General features: G+C 30.4%; 1 protein-coding gene across 2 annotated transcripts in view; it reads left to right on the top strand.

The window, feature by feature from the left end:
* Positions 1-24,070, top strand: part of LOC135123711 (tumor necrosis factor receptor superfamily member wengen) — a 96,412-nt gene that overhangs the window by 2,700 nt on the left and 69,642 nt on the right. The window contains exon 1 of one of the 2 annotated variants that reach the window (XM_064048577.1): positions 10,520-10,606. The exons of the other annotated variant lie outside the window; for it this stretch is intronic. The gene's annotated coding sequence lies outside the window, so the exon portion shown is untranslated. Of the gene's footprint in view, positions 1-10,519; positions 10,607-24,070 lie in introns of those variants that run through there. 2 annotated transcript variants of the gene reach the window in all.

Below are 24,070 nucleotides of genomic sequence, written 5' to 3'. Positions count from 1 at the left end.
TTACTATTTTACTATTACTATATTGCCCCGTTTTTCTTAACATATATAGTATTCTTTGGACAACACGATACTCAAGAACACGTTTTTAATTTCTTGTAAAGAAATAGGTATTTTGTAGTTAAGCTCCGCCCCCATAGTTCACGGTGAATAAAAAAAATCATCACAATTGAGACAGGGCGGGCGGGCGGGCTGACGTTTTGTCTTGTTGTTTTAATATGTGCAGACTTCTTTTCACAACATGAAACTTAATAAATGTTTAAAATGGAAATTTTGTATAAGGAAATTTGCAATTAGGCTCCGCCCCATAATTGAAAAATTCATATTTCCTTGCAAAAATGTACCATTTTAACCATGTTTTAAGTTTCTTGTTATGAAAAGATGGCTTCGTACATTAAGAAAAAAACAGGCAAAATATAAGCCCCACCCACCCACCCTATCTCAATTGTAATGATTTTTTTATTCGTCGTGAGTCAAGAGGGCGGAGCTTAACTGCAAAATCCTTATTTCTCTACGAGAAATTAAAAACATGTTTTTGAGTCCTATCGTGTTGGTCAAAGAATACTACGCATATTAAGAAAAAATTAAAGCCAAAATTTAGGCTCCACCCATACCTGCCCTGATTTAAATATGTAGTAATGAAGTTTTCATTCGTTGCCAGACTTAGGGGCAGAGCCTAATTGCAAAATCCACATTTCCTTACAAAAATTTATCGTTTTAAACCTGTTTCAAGTTTCTAAGAATAGAAAAATCGTCACAATTGAGATGGGGTGGGCGGGTGGGGTTATTATTTTGCCTTTTTTTCTTAATATATGTAGATATTATTCTTTGAACAACACGATACTCAAAAACATGTTTTTAATTTTTTGTAAAAAAATAAGTATTTTGCAGTTAAGCTCCGCCCTCTTGGCTCACGCCGAATAAAAAAAATCATCACAATTGAGATAGGGCGGGTGGGCGGGCTTACATTTTGCCTTTTTGTTTTAATATGTGTAGACTTCTTTTCACAACATGAAACTCAAAACATGATTAAATGGAAATTTTGTATAAGAAAAGATCGATTTTGCAATTAGTCTCCGCCCCATAATTGAAACATCCATATTTAGTTTTCTGTTAAAAAACGACTATCGTCAACTTTTACATTGAAATAATTAAAAATCAATGAAGTACGTAAGTGAGATAAAATTGTGGACACCACCCCTCTTCGTAATGGAACGATTTATTAAGGTGGAGTTTGTGCGAGTGGGAGGAGCAATATTGCTTTTTACATATAATTCTTACGTCTGGTATGCTTATTTAATATCAGCTTAATAATTTTAGGTACTTTGTTTACAATTTATCTATTTTTTCACCAAGGGTTTAACAGAGCTGTCTAAGATTCTAATAAAATGATAATTTTGTCATTAATTATCAGTATTAAGAGTAGTTCCTAGAATCAAGAGAGGGCGGGTGGGTGGGGCTATTGCTTGCTAAGAAGACTGTGGAAAAAACTAAACTTAGCTCCGCCCCTTCTTTTCTTCATTTCATTGGCTTAATTTATCTACAGTAAAATGGGAATTGAATTCTGATTTGACGATTACTATTTTACTATTACTATTTTGCCCCGTTTTTCTTAACATATATAGTATTCTTTGGACAATACGATAGTCAAGAACACGTTTTTAATTTCTTGTAAAGAAATAAGTATTTTGCAGTTAAGCTCCGCCCCCATAGTTCACGGTGAATAAAAAAAATCATCACAATTGAGACAGGGCGGGCGGGTGGGCTGACGTTTTGTCTTGTTGTTTTAATATGTGCAGACTTCTTTTCACAACATGAAACTTAATAAATGTTTAAAATTGAAATTTTGTATAAGGAAATTTGCAATTAGGCTCCGCCCCATAATTGAAAAATCCATATTTCCTTGCAAAAATGTACCATTTTAACCATGTTTTAAGTTTCTTGTTATGAAAAGATGGCTTGGTACATTAAGAAAAAAACAGGCAAAATATAAGCCCCACCCACCCGCCCTATCTCAATTGTAATGATTTTTTTTATTCGTCGTGAGTCAAGAGGGCGGAGCTTAACTGCAAAATCCTTATTTCTCTACGAGAAATTAAAAACATGTTTTTGAGTCCTATCGTGTTGGTCGAAGAATACTACGTATATTAAGAAAAAATTAAAGCCAAAGTTTAGGCTCCACCCATACCTGCCCTGATTTAAATATGTAGTAATGAAGTTTTCATTCGTTGCCAGACTTAGGGGCGGAGCCTAATTGCAAAATCCACATTTCCTTACAAAAATTTATCGTTTTAAACCTGTTTCAAGTTTCTAAGAATAGAAAAATCGTCACAATTGAGATGGGGTGGGTGGGCGGGGTTATTATTTTGCCTTTTTTTCTTAATATATGTAGATATTATTCTTTGAACAACACGATACTCAAAAACATGTTTTTAATTTTTTGTAAAAAAATAAGTATTTTCCAGTTAAGCTCCACCCCCTTGGTACATAGTGAATAAATAAAGGTCATCAGAATTGAGATAGGGCGGGTGGGCGGGCTGACGTTTTGTCTTTTTCTTTTAATATGTGTAGACTTCTTTTCACAACATGAAGCTCAAAACATGATTAAATGGAAATTTTGTATAAGAAAATATCGATTTTGCAATTAGTCTCCGCCCCATAATTGAAAAATCCATATTTAGTTTTTTGTTAAAAAACGACTATCGTCAACTTTTACATTGAAGTAATTAAAAATCAATGAAGTACACACACTGAGATAAAATTGTAGACACCACCCCTCTTCGTAATGGAACGATTTATTAAGGTGGAGTTTGTGCGAGTGGGAGGAGCAATATTGCTTTTTACATATACTTCTTACGTCTGGTATGCTTATTTAACACCAGCTTGATAATTTTTAGGTACTTTGTTTACAATTAATCTATTTTTTCACCAAGGGTTTAACAGAGTTGTCTAAGATTCTAATAAAATGATAATTTTGTCATTAATTATCAGTATTAAGAGTAGTTCCTAGAATCAAGAGAGGGCGGGTGGGCGGGGCTATTGCTTGCTAAGAAGACTGTGGAAAAAACTAAACTTAGCTCCGCCCACTTCTTTTCTTCATTTCATTGGCTTAATTTATCTACAGTAAAATAAGAACTGAATTCTGATTTTGACAAGTGGTAGAATCCAAGATTTAAATCAAAGTACTGTATAAAATCTTTGGGCCGATTTTACTAGGTTTTTGATGTTTTGACTTTTAATTAATAATTTTCGAAAAAAGATTTACAAAAAAACAACTTAAAAGTGGGTTTATACTTAAATTCGCGCTATTATATAGATTTTTGAATTTTTTTTCTCAAAAAAATCAGCTAAATGAATAATTCTAAAATCTTCAAAAAAAAAAGAATTATTTGTTACAAATAAATTGGTTACGCCTGCGTTTCTAGAAGTATGATTTTTGATAAACAGTTCGAGTTCTGAGGAAAGTTGACCTGGTGGAAAAACCCGGCAATCGTTCTAGTCATTGTATCCGTAATTAATATTTGAAAAAAACAAATATTTTACCGTTACAAATGTATTTCTAATAAACTCGAATTAGTAGTTGTCAAATAATTTACTCTTCGAATTCTTGGCTGAATGCTGGCCTCAGGTATTCGACTGATGTATAAATTAGATATCCCGCAGCCGTAGATTCTTCAGAGGACCCTTATCTTGATCTTCTTTCTCCTAACAGTAATTTGACAAATTACAACAGGAAAATCTACCAATGAACATTTTATATTCATAACGCATACTTTCAAGTCCGTTTGATTAAATAGCCAGTTATGTAACTCGTGTAAGAACCTAAATAGCATTGATGGTATACCGTTTATGACCTTCCAATACCAGTTTTTGTCATTATTCTTTAAATAATCGTTCGCTGTACAAGGCTATGCATTTTTAACTACCTAATTTGTGATTTTCGATAATGATTGAACGCCAAACAACACGCACAGTTCGAACAAACACAGGACCGGACGCTCTCAATTTCCGCGTTGGTGAAAAAACCAGCCACAGTTCTTCAATTAGAAAAATATTAAGTGCATTTTCACCCTCTTTCTGGCCATCGACTTTCGCTAAACCCTCCGGTTGCTAACCCCAAACCCATAAATTTCCCGGCGCGCATTTTGAGCCGATATTCTAAACGTCTCAATAGCGTCGGAAGGGCCGCTTTAAGAAACTGTTAATTAATTCAGAGAATTATTTTGTGATAAGCGTGTTCTGTGACTATTCCGCTACGATAAACATGTCCAACGAGCTTTCGAGCTCGGGCCTAGCATGTCTAAACCTTGGTACGGTGCGTTATTTATAAATTTCTCCTAGTGGTTTAATTGGCTCGGATAAGCTTGTTTTGAATTTTCTTGACTACCGTGAGGCAATTACCGAGGAAAAAACGGCTGACGTGTGTGTTTATGTGGAACTGATAGTTGTAATTGTTGTGTTTTGATATGGCGGCGTGCAATCAGGTCAGGGGGTTTTTGCGATTTTGCGTTATTCTGGTTTGATTAATTCGACGAGGATTGCGGTTATGTAATTTAATTGCGGTTATACCACGTAGAACAAATAAGAATGGCGATTTATTCGTAAGACGTCGGGGAAAAAGAAGAAATTAGGCGCTTGTCTGCGCACGTAAACGGTAAATTAATTAATGGGTTTGCGAATATTAGACAATTATGTTGCGGAAGTTTTACCTTAAGTTGGGGAAAAATGGGCCGCGATGAATGCAGTTTTCTGGAGAGTGATAAGTGGGACATAAAATTTAAACGGCCGAAGTTTGTGCATTTTTTAGCTTCTAGGGGTGAATCTGCCACCAGTAATCGGGGATAGTTAAAATTCGGGTTAAAAGCTGTCTTAAATTAAAAACCAAAAAGTTGGGTATTTACGTGTCTAACGAGCTTTGTTTTGGCGTAAAAGTGAGAATCCGAAAATATTTTCAAATTAAAATGGTTTATCCAGTTTTTTATTGTGCCAAACGTCAAATCCTTCTTCAATTTTTTGTTGGTTAAATCAAGCTTTGACCAGAATTCCTGGCCTCCATCTTTAAATATGACGGAGCTAAAAATTCGTAAATATGACCATTTTTTTACAAGAACGCAATCCCTTGAATCTGGTATTTTTTCTTGTTTTTTTAAAGATAATAATCTAAGGCTGTGAAATTATACAGGGTTTTATGTTTAATAAATAGAATAAAACAATGGTGTGTAACTTTCCCACGAATAATTTATACAGGGTGAGTCACTAAGCGCATGGTCCTCATATCTCATTAACTATTAGAGATAGGAAAAAAAAGTTAAAGACCAAAGTTTGATTTCTCGATTTCTCAATTTTCCGATGTTTCAGTTTTACGATTTTTCAATTTTTCGATTTTTTCATTTTTCAATTTTTGACATTTTAAAATTTTCAAAATTTCGACTTCGCAATTTCACGATCAATTAATTTTTTGATTTCTCCGTTTTCGATTTCTCAACTTTTCAATGTTACCATTTTTCGACTTTGCGATTTCTCAATTTGCCAATTTTTCGATTTCCAAATTTTTGGATGTTTCAACGTTCGGACTTTTCAATTTTATTTCCATTTTTCAATTTTTCGATATTTCAGTTTTGGCATGTTTCAGTATTTTGATTTTTAGATTTTTCGATTACTTGATTTCTTCATTTTTCGATTTATCAATTTTCCCATGTTTCAGTTTTGCTTTTCAATTTTTCCATGTTTCAATTTTGAGACTTCAATTTTTCTTCCATTTTTCAATTTTTCGTTATTTCAATTTTGGGATGTTTCAATATTTCGATTCTTAAATTTTTCGATTTCGCCATTTTTAGTTTTTCCATTTTTCGACTTTTTAAATCTCAGATTTTTCATCTGTCGATTTTTCAATTTCTCAAATTTTGAATATTTTAATTTTTCAATTCTTTTTGAGATTTCGATTTTTCAGTTCTTCAATTTTTCCACTTTCTTTTCGTTCCCTTGATTTTTCAATTTTCCGATGTTTCAGTTTTACGATTTTTCAATGTTTCCATTTTTCTGTTTTTGACGTTTCTTAATTTTTTTATTTAACCATTTTTCGATTTCTCGATGTTTCACTGTTTCGATTTGTCAGTTTTTCAAGTCTTCATTTCTTGGATTTTCATGTTTTTGATTTTTTAATTTTTCGACTTTTCGATTTCTCAATTTTTCCATATTTCAATTTTGGAACTTCTCAGTTTTTCTTTAATTTTTTAATTTTTCGATATTTCAATTTTGGGATGTTTCAATATTTTGATTCTTAAATTTTTCAATTTTTCGATTTCTTGATTTTTTACTTTTTCCATTTTTCGATTTTTAAAGTTTAGTTTTTCAAATTTTCCATTTTTTTCATCTGTCGATTTTTCAATTTTTCATTTTTTTTTAAATTAAAGATATTTAGAATTCTCGAGTTTTCGATTTTTCGGTTCCTCAATTTTTCAACTTTCTTTTCGATCCCTTGATTTTTCAATTTTCCGGTTTTTCAATTTTTTTGATTCTTTAAATTTTCGACTTCTCAATTTTCCGATCTTTCCGTTTTACGATTTTTCAATTTTTCGATTTTTCCATTTTTCAATTTTTAACGTTTCTAAATTTTCAATTTTTTGATTAATTAATTTTTTTATATCCCCATATTCCGATTTCTCGATTTTTAAACGATTTTTCATTTTTCCAATTCTTCAATTTTCCGATTTTCAGGTTTTTGATTTTTTACTTTTTCGATTTTTCGAGTTTTAAATTTTAGATTTTTCAAATTTTCGATACTTTTCATCTGTTGGTTTCTCAATTTTTCAATTTTTTGATATTTTAATTTTTCAATATTTTAAAATCAAAAAGTTTTCGATATTTCAGTTCCTCAATTTTTCGACTTTCTTTTCGATCCCTTGATGTTTCAATTTCCCGATTTTTTAATTTTTTGACTCTTTAAATTTTCGATTTTTCAATTTTCCGATGTTTTACTTTTACGATTTTTCAATTTTTCCATTTATCAATTTTTGACGTTCTAAAATTTTCAATTTTTCGACTTCTCAATTTCTCGATTAATTAACTTTTTGATTTCCATATTTTTCGATTTTTTAGTTTTTCAATTCTACAATTTTTCGATTTTCGGGATTTTGATTTTTTAATTTTTCGGCTTTTCGATGTTTCAATTTTGGGACTTCCCAAATTTTCTTCAATATGTATTTCAATTTTTTTATTCACTTCCATTTTTCAATTTTTCGATATTTCAGTTTTGGAATGTTTCAATATTTTGATTCTTAGATTTCTCAATTTTTCGATTTCTCGATTTTTCACTTTTTCGATTTTTCGACTTTTAAATTTTAGATTTTTCAAATTTTCGATTTTTTTAATTTCGTGATTTTTCAATTTTTGGATATTTTGATTTTTCAATTTTTTAAAATAAAAAATTTTTCGAATTCTTTAGTTTTCAATTTTTCAGTTCTTCAATTTTTCGAATTTCTTTTCAACCCCCGATTTTTCAATTTTTTTATTCTTCAAATTGTCGATTTCTCGATTTTTTCATTTTTCGATTGTCAATTTTCTGACGTTTCTAAATTTTCAATTTTTCGATTTCTCAACTTCTCAATGTTTCGATTTTTCAGTTTTTCAATTCTTTAATTTTTCGAATTTCAGGTTTTTGATTTTTTAATTTTTCGATTTCTCAATTTTTCAATTTTTGGATATTTCAGTTTTGGGATGTTTCAATAGTTCGATTCTTAGATTTTTCGATTTTTTTCAATTTTTAGATATTTTAATTTTTCAATTTGTTAAAATCAAAAATGTTTCGAATTCTCGAGTTTTCGATTTTTCAGTTTCTCAATTTTTCGACTTTTTTTTCGATCCATTGATTTTTCAATTTCCCGATTTTTCAATTTTTTGATTCTTCAAATTTTCGATTTCTCAATTTTCCGATGTGTCAGTTTTACGATTTTTCCATTTTTCAATTTTTACCTTTTCAAAATTTTCAATTTTTCGACTTTTCGATTTCCCAATTTTTCAATTTTTCGATTTCCCAATTTTTCGATGTTTCAATTTTGGGACTTTCCAATTTTCCTTTTATTTCTCTATTCTTCTATTTTTTTATTCTTCAGTTTTTCAATTTTTCGATATTTGAGTTTTTCAATTTTTTAAAATCAAAAATGTTTGCGTTTTTTGATTTCTCAATTTTTCAATTTTTGGATATTTTAATTTTTCAATTTTTTTAAATCAAAAATTTTTGATTTTCTTTTCGATCCCTTGATTTTTCATTTGCCCGATTTTTCAATTTTTCGAGTTTTCCATTTCTCAATTTTTCAATCTCTAGATGTTTCAATTTCGGGTCTTTTCAATTTTTTTCCATTCTTCAATTTTTTGATTCTTCTATTTTTCAATTTTTCGATATGTCAGTTTTGGGATGTTTCAATATTTCGATTCTTAAGTTTTTCAATTTTTCGATTTCCCGATTTTTTAGTTTTTCCATTTTTCGACTTTTAAATTTTAGATTTTTCAAATCTCCCATTTTTTTCATCTGTCGATTTCACGATTTTTCAAATTTTGGATATTTTAATTTTTCAATTTTTGAATATTTTCATTTTTCAATTTTTTAAAGTCAAAAATTTTTCGAATTCTCGAATTTTAGATTTTTCAGTTTTTCAATTTTTCGACTTTCTTTTCGATCCCTTGATTTCCCAATTTCCCGATTTTTCAATTTTTTGCTCCTTCAAATTTTCGATTTCTCAATTTTCCGATGTCTCAGTTTTACGATTTTTCCATTTTTCTACTTTTAACGTTTCTAAATTTTCAATTTTTCGACTTCTAAATTTTTCGATTAATTAATTTTTCGATTTACCCATTTTTCGATTTCTCGATTTTTCAAAGTTTCGATTTTTCAGTTTTTCAATTCGTCAGTTTTTCGATTTCCAGGTTTTTGATTTTCCAATTTTTCGACTTCTCGATTTCTCGAATCTTTGGATGTTTCAATTTTTTTCCCATTTTTCAATTTTTTGATATTTCAGTTTTGGAATGTTTCAGTATTTCGATTCTTAAATTTTTACATATTCTCGTTAACTAGATTTTATAACCATAATTTATTTCAGAAATTTCGATGCGACGTTGCCACGTTGTTTCAATTTTCTTAATTTTTTTTAGCAATTCAACGATTCACAAAAAATCGCAATAATGTTAATTTTAGGATCTGTGTTGCAATATTTTATGGGCGAATCAACACAAGAATGCGCTTTATTGTATATCCATTAATAAAATTTCACAATGTACAGAGTGTTTAAAAAACAATTGGAAACGTTGCAACTTTCAAAAATCGATATTTCAGTTTTTCCAAATAGAACACACTGTACTTTATTACTGCACCTTTATTTATCTCTCCACAAATATTGTGTCACAATAAAAAAAAAATAGAATAACGTGGCAACGTCGCATTGGAATTTCAAAAACAAACCGTGGAAAAATATATAGAGTGTTCCATTTGAAAGAACTAAGTTGTGTGTTGAAACACTAAAAATGAAAATTTAGTCGACTACAAACTAAATTGAGACACCCTGTATAAACAAAAATCTCGACAACCTTGATAATATACAGAGCGTTTTATTTTTAAGACATTACACAGGTTATTCATAAAATCTGTGTTGCAGTATTTTATGAAAAGATAAATAGAGTAGAACAGATTTTAACGGAAACCTGTAGACACTGCTGAAATACCTGAACCCGTATGTAATGCTACTTATCACGAATTAATCTTATTGAAACTCGTTGCAGGGGTGATTTTAAGCCACAAATTAATTATCTTTTATTAAAAAACCTCGTTCCCGGTTTATTTCAACCCCTTTTAAGGATATATCGTATTCAATCCCCGGCTATTTTTAAAAGTAAGGGAGAGCTGGAACACTGGGGACAATTTACAATTCGAAACACACTTCCCTTAACAAACTAAGTGAAACTTAGAGCCCGTACAAGAGCCAAATTCCATCGATCCACTTAAAGTAAAAGACCTTCAAACTATGTGGAGTATTAATAAAGAAAGAACAGAGGTTCTAAGAGTCTTTAGTGCCGAACCAACCTCAAAATGACAAACTTCCCTGCTGTTAACCAAGCACTTTGAATCATTTTAAGTTTAACTTGGTGAATAAAAATTACCCAGAAGTCGACATTGGGTGAGTTCGAGGACGACTCACTATTTAATTATATTACTATCTATTTTTGAACTGGTGTTTAGCTGAAATCTGTTGTTAGAAAAAAATCCTTTATTTATTCGATTTATTAGCAGTCTTAGTTCCTGCTCCTAACCTTGATTTATATCTAAATCTTCCTTTTCTTAGACGCCTTGATGTTAAACACCCATTTACTAGGCAATATCTTCTTATCAGGTAGTCACGTCCTCGTCGACGTTCACTTTTTAGTCGCCTCTCACGATCTTCACAACTCAGTGCGCTTCTTCTTTTCCCGTTTTTGTCCTCTTATTCCTCCGGTTATTCACCGAAAGAGAAAGCGCTTACCCCAAAAAAGTGAACTTTCATAAAACGCAAAACCCAGTGACACGTCTCGCTCTAGCCAGTTCTTGTTATCACCTTGTGCTAAACATTTTGGCGTCGCCTCCGTAAGTCGAACCCATAAATTATGTATCACATGCTCGAAATCCTGTTCGTGACTCAGATAACTCCGTTTTTATCGGCGCTTTCTTTATTAAAAATTTTGCATAATATAGCGAGAACAAAGACGTCTGGTGTTGCGGTTAATATTCCCGGCGATTTCTGCAAATTCCATTTGCGGCGGGTCCGGCATCTCTGAAACACTCGACATCTTGATAAATCGCCTTTTCATCCTCCGGATTTACATAGATTATCGCGGTTCCTTAATATTCACGGCGACGACGTCGAGCCTAAACTGTCCTTCATCTGGATTTTTTTATCAGGTTTGCCGTTTTTGGTTTAATTAGCATTCATTATATTCAGCGGCGTGTTCGAATTCAATTTCGCGTCTTTGTTGTGGGACTATCTGTAATAAAATCTGCATTGATTCCCCGGTGGCAATAAGACGTGGAGGACCTCGGGCTCGGGCACTTTCCTTATTGAGTTACATCAGCATGCGAAGAGCCGGAGCTTTCCGGACTTTCCGCGCACAAGGTGCGTAATTAATTGCCGAAAAATCGCTCTTCGACGACGAAATTATGTTATCGCGACTGACCCGCAGAGCTTTAATTAAGCTTTATGATACCGCTATGTCTTAGCTTGTTACACCCTGTTCAAATTTCGCTCCAAAATTTATGGCATGGTTATCGATTGGGCTCGAGCACACGGCCCGAGAGCCCTTTCCAACTTCACGAACCGTGGGAATGCGCGCCGTTTTTCCGCGATTAATTGCCTAATTGCCGACTTCCATTAATTACCCAAGTAAAACTTTTTCGGCCCTAAACGTTATTAATCATCGTGACATCATTGTCGATGATTTATCTTTATGACTTCGCCGCAGACTCGTTAAATTATCGAAAGCGAGGTTGATTAGTTCTTGGTCCTGATGGGATGAATAAAGGTCGATTTATAAACTTGCCGCTGACGTTGCCGTTAACATTGCCGTTGTTTACGTCATCCGTTGACGTTGCTATTCGTCTCAAAAACAGATTAGGTAAGCGCTAACATTTCATATTTCATCTGGTAATTTTTCGTAAAAAAGTAAGGATTTTACAGTTAAGCTCCGCCCCTCGGCTTATAATGAATAAAAAAAATCATCAGAATTGAGATAGGGCGGGTGGGCGGGGCTTATATTTTCCTTTTCTTTCTCTTAATATACCTCTTCACAACGAGAAACTTAAAACATGTTTAAAATGGTACATTTTTGCAAGGAAATATGGATCTTGCGATTATGGGGCGGGGCCTAATTGCAAAATCGGCATTTTCTTATACAAATTTTCCATTTTAAACATGTTTTAAGTTTCATGTAGTGAAAAGAAGTCTACACATATTAAAACAAGGAGGCAAAATGTAGTAAGCCCGCCCACCCACCCTGTCTCAATTGTGATGATTTTTTTTATTCGCCGTGAACCAAGGAGGCGGAGCTTAACTGCAAAATACTTGATTTCTTTCCAAGAAATTAGAAACATGTTTTTGGGTGTCGTGTTGTAGAAAGAATACTATGTACATTAAGAAAATAAGACAAAATGTAGACCCCGCCCACCCACCCCATCTCAATTGTGATGATTTTTATTTCTTAGAAACTTAAAACACGTTTAAATTCAATTCAATTTCAATTTTACGATTTCTCAATTTTTGATTCTTCTATTTTTCGATTTCTTAGTTTCCCGAATAATCGATTTTCATTTCTCGATTACTCGACTTTTCAATTTTTTAAATTTTCGATTTTTCGATTTTTCAATTTTTTCGATATTTCAGTTTTGGTTTTTCGGTATTTCTTCAGCTTTAAAACTTAAGACCCTTCTAAATTAAACTGGCTAAAGTAAACCGCAACAAACAAAAATTTTCAGGTACATACATTTATTTAGAAAATTACTGAAAAATAATTCAGGAAAGATGTTCGGTTTGTAATTGGCTATATCCAAAAAATCCAGTGAATCCAAGAAATTAAAAAAAATCTACAAAAATCCAACAAACCCAGGAAAATAAATAAACTTAAGAAATCCAATAATTCCAAAAATGCACAAATTGAAAATATCCCAAATATCCAAAAAATCAGAAAATGAAAATAAATATATAAAAATAAAAATTATCAAAAAAATCGAAAAAATCCAAAAGATCGAAAAGATCCGAAAGATTGAAAGATCCAAAGAATTCAAAGAACCCAACAAATACAAAAAAAAACAAGAATTTAAAAATAATCGAAAAATTGAAGAATTTTAAAAATCCAAAACATTAAAAATCCAAGGAAACCAAGACACTCAAAAAATTTTAAAATTCAAGAAAACCAATAATGCCAACAATGCAAAAAATCGAAAATAAGTATTCCACAATTTCCAGAAATCCAAAGGTCCAAAGAATCTGAGGAATCAGAAGAATCCAAAGAATGCATAGTATCCAAGAAATCCAGAAACCCAAAAAAATCGAAAATATAAAAAAAAAAACAGAAAATGTAAAAAATCCAAACAATATAAAATCCAAGAAAGTCAAAAAACTCAAAAAATCTAATAAATCCAAAAATCCAAACATTTGAAAATATCCCAAAAATGCAAATATCCAAAAAAACAGAAAATGAAAAAACAAAGGAATAAAAATTATCAAAAAAATCCAAAAAGAAATACAAAAAATTCAAGACTTAAAAAAAACGAAAAATCGAAGAATTTAAAAAATCCAAGAAAACCAAGCAACTCAAATAAATCCACTAATTTCAACAAACCAAAAAATAGAAAATACCCCACAAATCCAAAAAATATAAAAAATCAGACAATAAATAAAACAAAAAAATTCGGAAACCCCAAAAAATCCGAAAGATCTAGAAAATCGAAAAAATTCAAGAGCTCCAAAAGATCCAAAGATCCAATAGACCCGAAATATCCAAAAGATCCCAAAGATTCAAATATCCAAAAATCCCAAGAATCTAAAAAATCCAAAGAATCCAAGAAAAACCAAAAAAATCGAAAATATAAAAAATCAAAAATCAAAGAATTTTGAAAATCCGAACAATCTAAAACATCTAAAAAACTCAAGAAAACCTGTAAAATATTCATAAAGTCAAAACAAATTCAAAAAAGAAGAAAATGAATCCAAAAAGTGCCAAAAATCAATTTTTCTTCCATTTTACAATTTTTCGGTATTTCAACCCTCATATTTTAAATAACTGCCATCATTTTCTACACTGTATTTTAAATCAATTAGAATTATTGCTATTCATCTTCAAAACAGATTAGGTATTATAACTACAAGGGCTTACATGTCATATTTCACCTTGTAATTTTTCGTAAAAAAGTAAGGATTTTACAGTTAAGCTCCGCCCCTCGGCTTATAACGAATAAAAAAAAATCATCAGAATTGAGATAGGGCGGGTGGGCGGGGCTTATATTTTCCTTTTGTTTCTTTTAATATACCTCTTCACAACGAGAAATTTAAACATGGTTAAAATGGTACATTTTTGCAAGGAAATATGGATCTTGCAATTATGGGGCGGGGCCTAATTGCAAAATCGGCATTTTCTTGTACAAATTTCCCATTTTAAACATGTTTTAAGTTTCATGTTGTGAAAAGAAGTCTACACATTTTAAAACAAAGAGGCAAAATATAGTAAGCCCGCCCACCCACCCTGTCTCAATTGTGATGACTTTTTTGAGGCGGAGCTTAACTGCAAAATACTAATTTTTTTACAAGAAATTAGAAACATGTTTTTGGGTGTCGTGTTGTAGAAAGAATACTATGTACATTAAGAAAATAAGACAAAATATAGACCCTGCCCACCCACCCCCATCTCAATTGTGATCAATTTTTTGATTCTGAGGAACTTAAAACGCGTTTAAAATGGTTAATTTTGCCCCCTAGAAGTAAACCGCAACAAACAAAATTTTTCAGGTACATTTATTTAGAAAATTACTGAAAAAAAATTCAGAAAAGATGTTCAGTTGTCTTATCGGTTTGTAATTGGCTATAATCCGAAAAATCCTAAAAATCCAAAAAAATCCAAAAAATCCAGTGAATCCAAGAAATTAAAAAAAATCTAAAAAATCCAACAAAGCCAGGAAAATAAATAAACTTAAGAAATCAAAGAACCCAACAAATACCAAAGAAAAATCAAGAATTTAAAAATAATCGAAAAATTGAAGAATTTAAAAATCCAAGAAATTAAAAATCCAAGGAAACTAAGACACTCAAAAATTTTGAAACTCAAGAAAACCAATAATGCCAACAGTGCAAAAAATCGAAAATAACTATTCCACAATTTCCAGAAAAACGAAAAAAATCAGAAAATAAATGTAACAAAAAATAAAAATTATACAAAAAATCCGAAAGATCTGAAAGATACGAAAATTCCCAAAGATCCAAGAAATCCAAAGATCCAAAAATTCCAAAGGTCCAAAAATTTCCAAGTGTTCAAAGAATCTGAGGAATCAGAAGAATCCAAAGAATCCATAGTATCCGAGAAATCCAAAAAATTCACAAAATCGGAAATATAAAAAAACAGAGAATCTAAAAAATCCAAACAATATAAAATCCAAGAAAGTCAAAAAACTCAAAAAATCTAATAAATCCAAAAATTCAGAAAATGGAAAAAACAAAGGAATAAAAATTATCAAAAAAAATGCAAAAAGAAATACAAAAAATTCAAGACCGAAAAATCGAAGAATTTAAAAAATCAAAGAAATTAAAAAATCCAAGAAAACCAAGAAACTGAAATAAATCCACTAATTTCAACAAATCAAAAAATAGAAAATACCCCACAAATCCAAAAAATATAAAAAATCAGACAATAAATAAAACAAAAAAAAATCCGAAAACCCCAAAAAATCCGAAAGATCTAGAAAATCGAAAAAATTCAAGAGATCCAAAAGATCCAAAGATCCAATAGACCCGAAATATCCAAAAGATCCGAAAGATTCAAATATCCAAAAAATCCAAAGAAACCAAGAAAAACCAAAAAAATCGAAAATATAGAAAATAAAAAATCAAAAATCAAAGAATTTTGAAAATCCAAACAATCTAAAACATCCAAAAAACTCAAGAAATCCTGCAAAATATTCATAAAGTCAAAAAAAATCCAAAATATAAGAAAATGAAAAAAAAATAAACGATTAAAAATTATCTAAAAGATCCAAAAAGTCCTAAAAATCAATTTTTCTTCCATTGTTCAATTTTTCGGTATTTCAGCTTTGGGATTGTTCAAAATCTCGATTCTTCAATTTTTTTGACGTTTCGATGTTTCGATCTCTCGATAATCCAAAAATCCTAAAAATCCAAAAAAATCCAACAAACCCAGGAAAATAAATAAACTTAAGAAATCCAATAATTCCAAAAATGCACAAAATTGAAAGTATCCCAAAAATCCAAAAAAACAGAAAATGAAAATAAATATATAACAATAAAAAATTATCAAAAAAATCCAAAAGATCCAAAAAATTCAAAGAACCCAACAAATACAAAAAAAAATCAAGAATTTAAAAATAATCGAAAAATTCAAGAATTTTAAAAATCCAAGAAATTAAAAGTCCAAGGAAACTAAGACACTAAAAAAATTCTAAAACTCAAGAAAACCAATAATGCCAACAATGCAAAAAATCGAAAATAACTATTCCACAATTTCCAGAAAAACGAAAAAAATCAGAAAATAAATATAACAAAAAATAAAAATTATACCAAAAATCCGAAAGATCCAGAATATCCAAAAAATTCAAAAGATCCAAAAGATCTGAAAGATATGAAAATTCCAAAAGGTCCAAGAAATCCAAAGATCCAAAAATTCCAAAGGTCTAAAAATTCCAAGTGTCCAAAGAATCTGAGGAATCAGAAGAATCCAAAGAATCCATGGTATCCAAGAAATCCAAAAAACCCAAAAAATCGAAAATATAAAAAAAACAGAAAATCTAAGAAATCCAAACAATATAAAATCCAAGAAAGTCAAAAAACTCAAAAATCTAATACATAAATCCAAAAATCCAAAAAATTTAAAATACCTTATCCCAAAAATGCAAATATCCAAAAAATCAGAAAATAAAAAAACAAAGGAATAAAAAATCCAAGAAAACCAAGAAACTCAAATAAATCCAATAATTTCAACAAACCAAAAAATAGAAAATACCCCACAAATCCCAAAAATATAAAAAACTAGACAATAAATAAAACAAAAAAATCCGAAAACCCCAAAAAATCCGAAAGATCTAGAAAATTAAAAAAATTCAAGAGATCTAAAAGATCCAAAGATCCAATAGACCTGAAAGATCCAAGAGATCGGAAAGATCCGAAAGATCCGAAAGATCCGAAAGATCCGAAAGATCCCAAAGATTCAAATATCCAAAAAATCCCAAGAATCCAAAAAATCCAAAGAATCCAAGAAAAACCAAAAAAATCGAAAATATAAAAAACTAAAAATCAAAGAATTTTGAAAATCCAAACAATTTAAAACATCCAAAAAACTCAAGAAATCCTGTAAAATATTCATAAGTCAAAAAAAATCCAAAAAATAAGACAATGAAAAAAAAGAAACGATTAAAAATTATCTAAAAATCCAAAAAGTCCCAAAGATCAATTTTTCTTTCAGTTTTCAATTTTTCGGTATTTCAGCTTTGGGATTTTTCAAAATCTCGATTTTTTTTTGACGTTTCGATGTTTCGATCTCTCTATTTTTTTACTTTTTCGATCTTCAATTTTTCAATTTATTGAAGTTTCCATTTCTCAATTTTTCGAATTTTTTAAGTTTTTTGGGTATCGTGTTGTAGATAGAATACTATGTATATGTATTAAGAATATACGATAAAATATAAACCCCGCCCACCCACCCCATCTCAATTGTGATGATTTTTTTAATTCCTAGAAACTTAAAACAACTTAAAAATGGCAAATTTTCCTCTCCTAAATCTGCCATCGATTTTCAATTTTTCGATATTACAATTTTAGGATTTTTCAATTTTTCGACTCTTCAAATTTTCGATTTATCATTTTTTTCTCATTTTTGCATTTTTAAATTTTCTGATATTTCAATTTTACGATTTCCCAATTTTTCATTCTTCTATTTTTCGATTTCTCACTTTCCCGAATAATCGATTTTCATTTCTCGATTACTCGACTTTTCAATTTTTTTAAATTTTCGATTTTTCGACTTTTCGATTTCTCGATTTTTCAATTTTTTAGATATTTCAGTTTTGCTATTTTTCAATTTTTCTTCCATTTTTCAGTTTTTCGGTATTTGTTCAGCTTTTGGGATTTTTCAAAATCTCGATTTTTCAATTTTTCTTCCATTTTTCAATTTTTCGGTATTTCAGCTTTGGGATTGTTCAAAATCGCGATTCTTCAATTTTTTTGACGATTCAATGTTTCCATCTCTCGATTTTTTAGATTTTTCAGTTTGTTGATGTTTCAATTTAGTTTCAGTTTCTCGACTTCTGGGTCTTGGATTTTCGACTTCGATTTTTCGATTTTTCGACTTTTAGATTTCTCGAATTTTCAATTTTTCGATTTCTCATTGTTTCCATGTTTCAATTTTGGCTTTTTTTAATATTTCCATTGTTCAATTTTTTTCCCATTTTTAATTTTTTTGATATTTCGGTTTTGGGATTTTTCAGAATTTCGATTCTTCAATTTTTCGATTTTGGGATTTCTCGGTTTTTTACTTTTTCGATTTTTAACTTTTAGATTTTTCAGTTTTTCAGTTTATGGATTTTTTCATGTTTCGAATCCCTACTTTTTCAATTTTTCGGTATTTTAATTTTTCAATTTTTTTGTATTCACCGTGAAGCTTAATTGCAAAATACTTATTTTGTTACAGGAAATTAAAAACATGTTTTTGAGTATCGTGTCGTTCAAAGAATACTATGTACATTAAGAAAAAAGGGCACAATAAAAACCCCGCCCACCCACCCCATCTCAATTGTGATGATTTTCTCAATTCTTAGAAACTCGAAATCTACAAGAAAATGTCTGAGAAAAATTTCCAAAATATGCTTGAAAAATGGTGAAAAAATGTATACGGAATGGTATGGAAAAATTGAAACTTTTTAAAAAATACAAAAAAATCCTCAAAAAATTTTCCGAAATACGTTTCGACTATCTGAATCGAAAAATATAAGTTGTTGATCGTCGTGGTTCAAGATTTTCGAAAATTTCCGTAAAATTCGGTGTGATTTTTTTTTTAAATACATATATTTCGAAAATTGTCATTTTTTATTTTATCAATTCTGGAAAAATTGTTGGAATTTTTTAAAAAGAGCCGAAAATAATTTCAACAAGTCGAAATCTACATGAAAATGTCTTGTGCTTGAAAACTGGTGATTTATACGGGAAAGTATGGAAAAATTGAGATTTTTCAAAAATCGCCTAATAATCCACATAAAATTCTCTCGAAATGCATTTCGACAAACTGATTCAAAATGCAAAGATTTCGAAAAATTCAACAAAATTCGGTTTGAAAATTAATTTAATTTTTTTTAATATCTCGATAATTGTCATTTTTCATTTCATAGTTTCTGGAAAAGTTGTTGGAATTTTTGAGAAAATGCAGCTGAAAATAATTCTACAAGTCTACATGAAAATAGTTTTCAAAGTGTGTTTGAAAAATGGTGCAAAAAAAACCATAGGGGAGGGTATGGAAAAATAGACTTTTTTTTTAAATTACCAAAAAATACTAACTTGAAAAACATAACTTTTACCGATTGATTTTCGAAAAATTGTGAGAATTTTTGAAGAAATGAAGCTGGAAATAATTTCTACAAGTCAAAATGTACAAGAAAATCTCTAATAATTTTCAAAGTATGGTCGAAAAAGAGTCAAAAAATTAATACGGGAAGCTATACAAAAATTGAAATTTTTCAAAACTCTCAAAAAAATCTGCGAAATACATTTCGATGAGCTGATTCGAAAAGCATAATTTGTTGATGGTCTCGAATCAAGATTGTTCAAAGATATAAAAAATATCGAAAAACAAATTCAGCTTTGATCAGTTCAAGGTCGGTGTGGAGCTCCCGCTTACTATGTGACGTTCAGAAACAATAATAAAACCGAAAGCTGTAACTCTGCAGCTCTTCCTGATAAATCGTATGGAAAAACAGTCACGTTCGGTTGAACAATAATTTCTTCAGCATTTTGTGTTAAAATGTTCTAACACCAAGGCGCTGACGCGGCAAAAACAGCTTTGAGTAAATTGGATTTTGTTCACTTAGACGAAAAAAAATTAGCCAGTTTATATTCTTTTCCGAGTTATATAACGAAATTGTGGGATTTCTTTTCCATTTAACACTCTAATCGCAATTGTTTTAGTTGCGTTATTTCTCCGTGGCGTAACCAGAAATTTTACAATCGCATTGCTATAAAAGCTGCATTTAACTTCAAATTGTACCAAACACCAAACAACTCCGTCTGCCCTTGCCACTTTACAGACAACTAAACCCATCTCGGCCTTACACGCGTAGAATAATAAACGTCCCGAGCGAATTTATGCAATGTTGCAAATTGGGCCAAGTGGATAATGACGTGTCAAAAGACATTGTGGTTTGATTCGAACGCTCGTTATCTCCTTTTTTCGTGTACGACGAAAGACGGGCAGGAAAGAGGAGCGACCGCTGTATTATGGTAACCATATGTCAAAAGCACCAACCTACAACAACCTCGGCTAATGCAAACAGCATGACTTGACGCTTCAAAGAACACCACAGATTTTACAGAACGCTGCTCCGTCGTCTGCCCCGTGTTTATTTTCGACATTTTACGCGACTATTACCATGCTATTGATACACGGGGGGCGCTATTTGGAGTCCGCGAAACGCGCACGTGGCCAAACGATAAAAACTCAAGATGGATTCATAAACCAGAAGTAGAGGAGAATGTTGTTTTGTAAAATTTAAATAACATTTACTAGCGAAAACACAAGTTGGGAGAAAATGTCTCTTAAAAGCGGCCTTAAATCCTCCCACGTAGCGCTGAACTCTGGCGCTTGATGAAACGAAAAACAGATCGGATCTCCCGCAACATCGACTGCAGTGTTTCAGTGCGGGCTAAGTCGCCCCGAAGATATGGAAATATCGCCTGTTTGCATTACTCTAATAAAAACCAGGCGATTTACTACCTCATTCCAGATGTTCCCGCTGCGGAATATACCGATTTCGAGATTAAAAAATGCGGACTTCAAAGCCCCGAAGCGCCAGGAATGTTCATAATTATACGGTGTTTGGAACGAAAGAAAAGATGCACCGGAAACCTTAACAACATCCTTCAGTCCAGACATTGCAGCAATTAGCTTAGTTACGGAGAGAGTAAAGTGGGATTTATAAACTTGCTGTTGACGTTGAAGTTCCCGTTGCTGTTGCTGTTCCCGTTGACGTTGCGTCATTTATTAACTCCGTTACGAAGTTTGCCCTATTTAAAGGGGTTACTACAAGAATTTATCCTTTTAGACATGTTTTAACTTTCTTGTTGTCGAAAGTCTACACATATTAAGAAAAAAAGGCAAAATGTAGCCCCGCCCACCCACCCTATCTCAATTGTGATGATTTTTTCAATTCTTCAATGAAATTCGGAAATATTAAAAAAATCATTTCAAACCAAATTTTTCGAAAAATTTATAATTATAATAATTTGTTTTTCAGATTAATTCTTCGAAATGTTTTTTCCAGAATTTTTGTAGGATTTTTGGAAAACTTTTCAAAAATTTGGATTTTTAGCTACCACTATGAATATTTTAACCGTTTTTCCAGCACCACTGAAAAATTACCCAACGGCCGGCGTTTACTTGTTAATTTAGACTTGTAGAACTTGTTTTCCAAAATCAATTAAAATGAAAAGTTGCAATTTTTGAAATACATATTTAAAAAAATTAATGTTCAAACTGAATTTTTCTCAATTTTTCGAAAATCTAGTCTGGGATTATTATTAATAAGTTATGTTTTTCAAGTTAGTATTTTTTGGTAATTTTTAAAGTCTGTTTTTCCTACCCTCCCCTATGATTTTTTTGTACCATTTTTCAAACACACTTTGAAAACTATTTTCATGTAGACTTGTAGAATTATTTTCAGCTGCATTTTCTCAAAAATTCCAACAACTTTTCCAGAAACGATGAAATGAAAAATGACAATTTTCGAGATATTAAAAAAAATTAAATAATTTGCAAACCCAATTTTGTTGAATTTTTCGAAATCTTTGTATTTTGAATCAGCTTGTCGAAATGCATTTCGAAGAATTTTTTAGGGATTATTAGGCAATTTTTGAAAAACCTCAATTTTCCCATACCTTCCCGTATAAATATTTTCACCATTTTTCAAGCACACATTTTCATATAGATTTCGACTTATAGAAATTATTTTCAGCTGCATTTTCTCAAAAATCCCAACAACTTTTCCAGAAACGATGAAATGAAAAATGACAATTATCGAGATATTAAAAAAAATTAAATTAATTTTCAAACCGAATTTTGTTGAATTTTTCGAAATCTTTGTATTTTGAATCAGCTTGTCGGAATGCATTTCGAAGAATTTTTTGGGGATTATTAGGCAATTTTTGAAAAATCGCAATTTTCCCATACCTTCCCGTATAAATATTTTCACCATTTTTCAAGCACACATTTTCATATAGATTTCGACTTGTTGAAATTATTTTCGGCTCTTTTTCAAAAATTCCAACAATTTTTCCAGAATTGATAAAATAAAAAAATGACAATTTTCGAAATATGTATATATTAAAAAAAAAAAAATTACACCGAATTTTACGGAATTTTTCGAAAATCTTGATTCACGATCATCAAGTTATATTTTTCGAATCAGATAGTTGAAATGTATTTCGGAGAATTTTTTATATACCATCCCGTATGCATTTTTCACCATTTTTTAAGCACATTTTGAAAATTACTCAGACATTTTCTTGTAGATTTCGATTTGTAGAAATTATTTTGGGCTTCATTTGCTCAAAAGTTGCAACAATTTTTCTAGAATCGATGAAATGAAAAACTACAATTTTGGAAATATTTCAAAAAAATCATTTGCGAACCGAATTTTGTTGAATTTTTCGAAAATGTTGATCCGGAATAATGAACAAGCTCGTCAAAGAATTTTTTGGGGATTATTAGTAAATTTTTGAAAAATGTCAACTTTTCCATATCCTCCCGTATGAAATTTTTGGCCATTTTTTGAACACACTTTAAAAATTATCCAAGACATTTTGTTGCTTCAAAACTTTCAAGAATTTTCCCAAACTGATGAAAGGAAAAATGACAATTTTCGAGATGTTAAAAAAAAATGCTTTTCACACTGAATTTTACGGAATTTTTCGAAAATCTTGATTCACGAACATCAAGTTATATTTTTTGTTTTTCGGAGAATTTTTTGAGGATTTTTTTGTAAATTTTGAAAAATTTTAATTTTTCCATACCATCCCGTATACATTTTTTCACCATTTTTCAAGCATATTTTGAAAATTACTCAGACATTTTCTTGTAGATTTCGATTTATAAAAATTATTTTGAGCTTCATTTCCTCAAAAGTTGCAACAATTTTTCCAGAATCGATGAAATGAAAAACTACAATTTTGGAAATATTGCAAAAAAATCATTTTCGAACCGAATTTTGTCAAATTTTTCGAAACTCTTAATCCGAGACCATCGTATTTGTCGATTTTTCAAAAATGTCAGTTTTTCACAAGACATTTTCTTGTAGATTTGTACTTAATTTCTTCAAAACTTTCAAGAATTGTTCCAAAATCGATGAAATGAAAAATGATAATTTTCGAAAATTTAAAAAAAGTTCTTTTCACAAAGAATTTTACCAAATTTTTCGAAAATCTTGAATCACGACCATCAACAAGTGATATTTTTCAAATTAGATAGTCGAAATGTATTTCGAAGAATTTTTTGAGAATTTTTTTGTAATTTTTGGACAATCGCAATTTTTCCTTATAAATTTTTCACCATTTTTCAAACACACTTTGAAAGTTACTCAAAAACATTTTCATATCGATTTTGACTTCCAACAATTTTTCCAGGTATTGGTGAAATGGAAAATAACAATTTTCGAAATGTTTAAAAAAAAATATTTTCAAATCGAATTTAGCGAATTTTTCGAAAATCTTGGACCGGGACCATCAACAAGTTACATTTTTTGAATCAGCTAGTGGAACTATATTTCACAAAATTTTTTCAGGATTTTTAGGCAATTTTTGAATAATTCCAATTTTTCCATACCCTCCCGTAAGCTTTTTTTGAGAATGTTTCGAGCACACTTTGAAAATTACCTAAAGACAATTTTTTGTAAATTTTGCCATGAAAAAAATATTTTCGCCTTCATTTCTTTAAAAATTCCAACTATTTTTCCAGAATCGATGAAATGAAAAACTACAATTTTCGAGATTTAAAAAAAAATCATTTTCGAACCGAATTTTGTCGAATTTTTCGAAAATCTGGGTCCGGAACCATCGACAAGTTACGTATTTTGAATCAG

The sequence above is a fragment of the Zophobas morio genome, unplaced genomic scaffold, assembly GCF_036711695.1.
Source record: "Zophobas morio isolate AGI-343-1 ecotype UQ-CSIRO unplaced genomic scaffold, CSIRO_AGI_Zmor_V1 ptg000002l, whole genome shotgun sequence".
Taxonomy (NCBI): domain Eukaryota; kingdom Metazoa; phylum Arthropoda; class Insecta; order Coleoptera; family Tenebrionidae; genus Zophobas; species Zophobas morio.
Note: the sequence above shows the minus strand (reverse complement) of the source record. Positions and strands in the feature narration are given on the sequence as shown.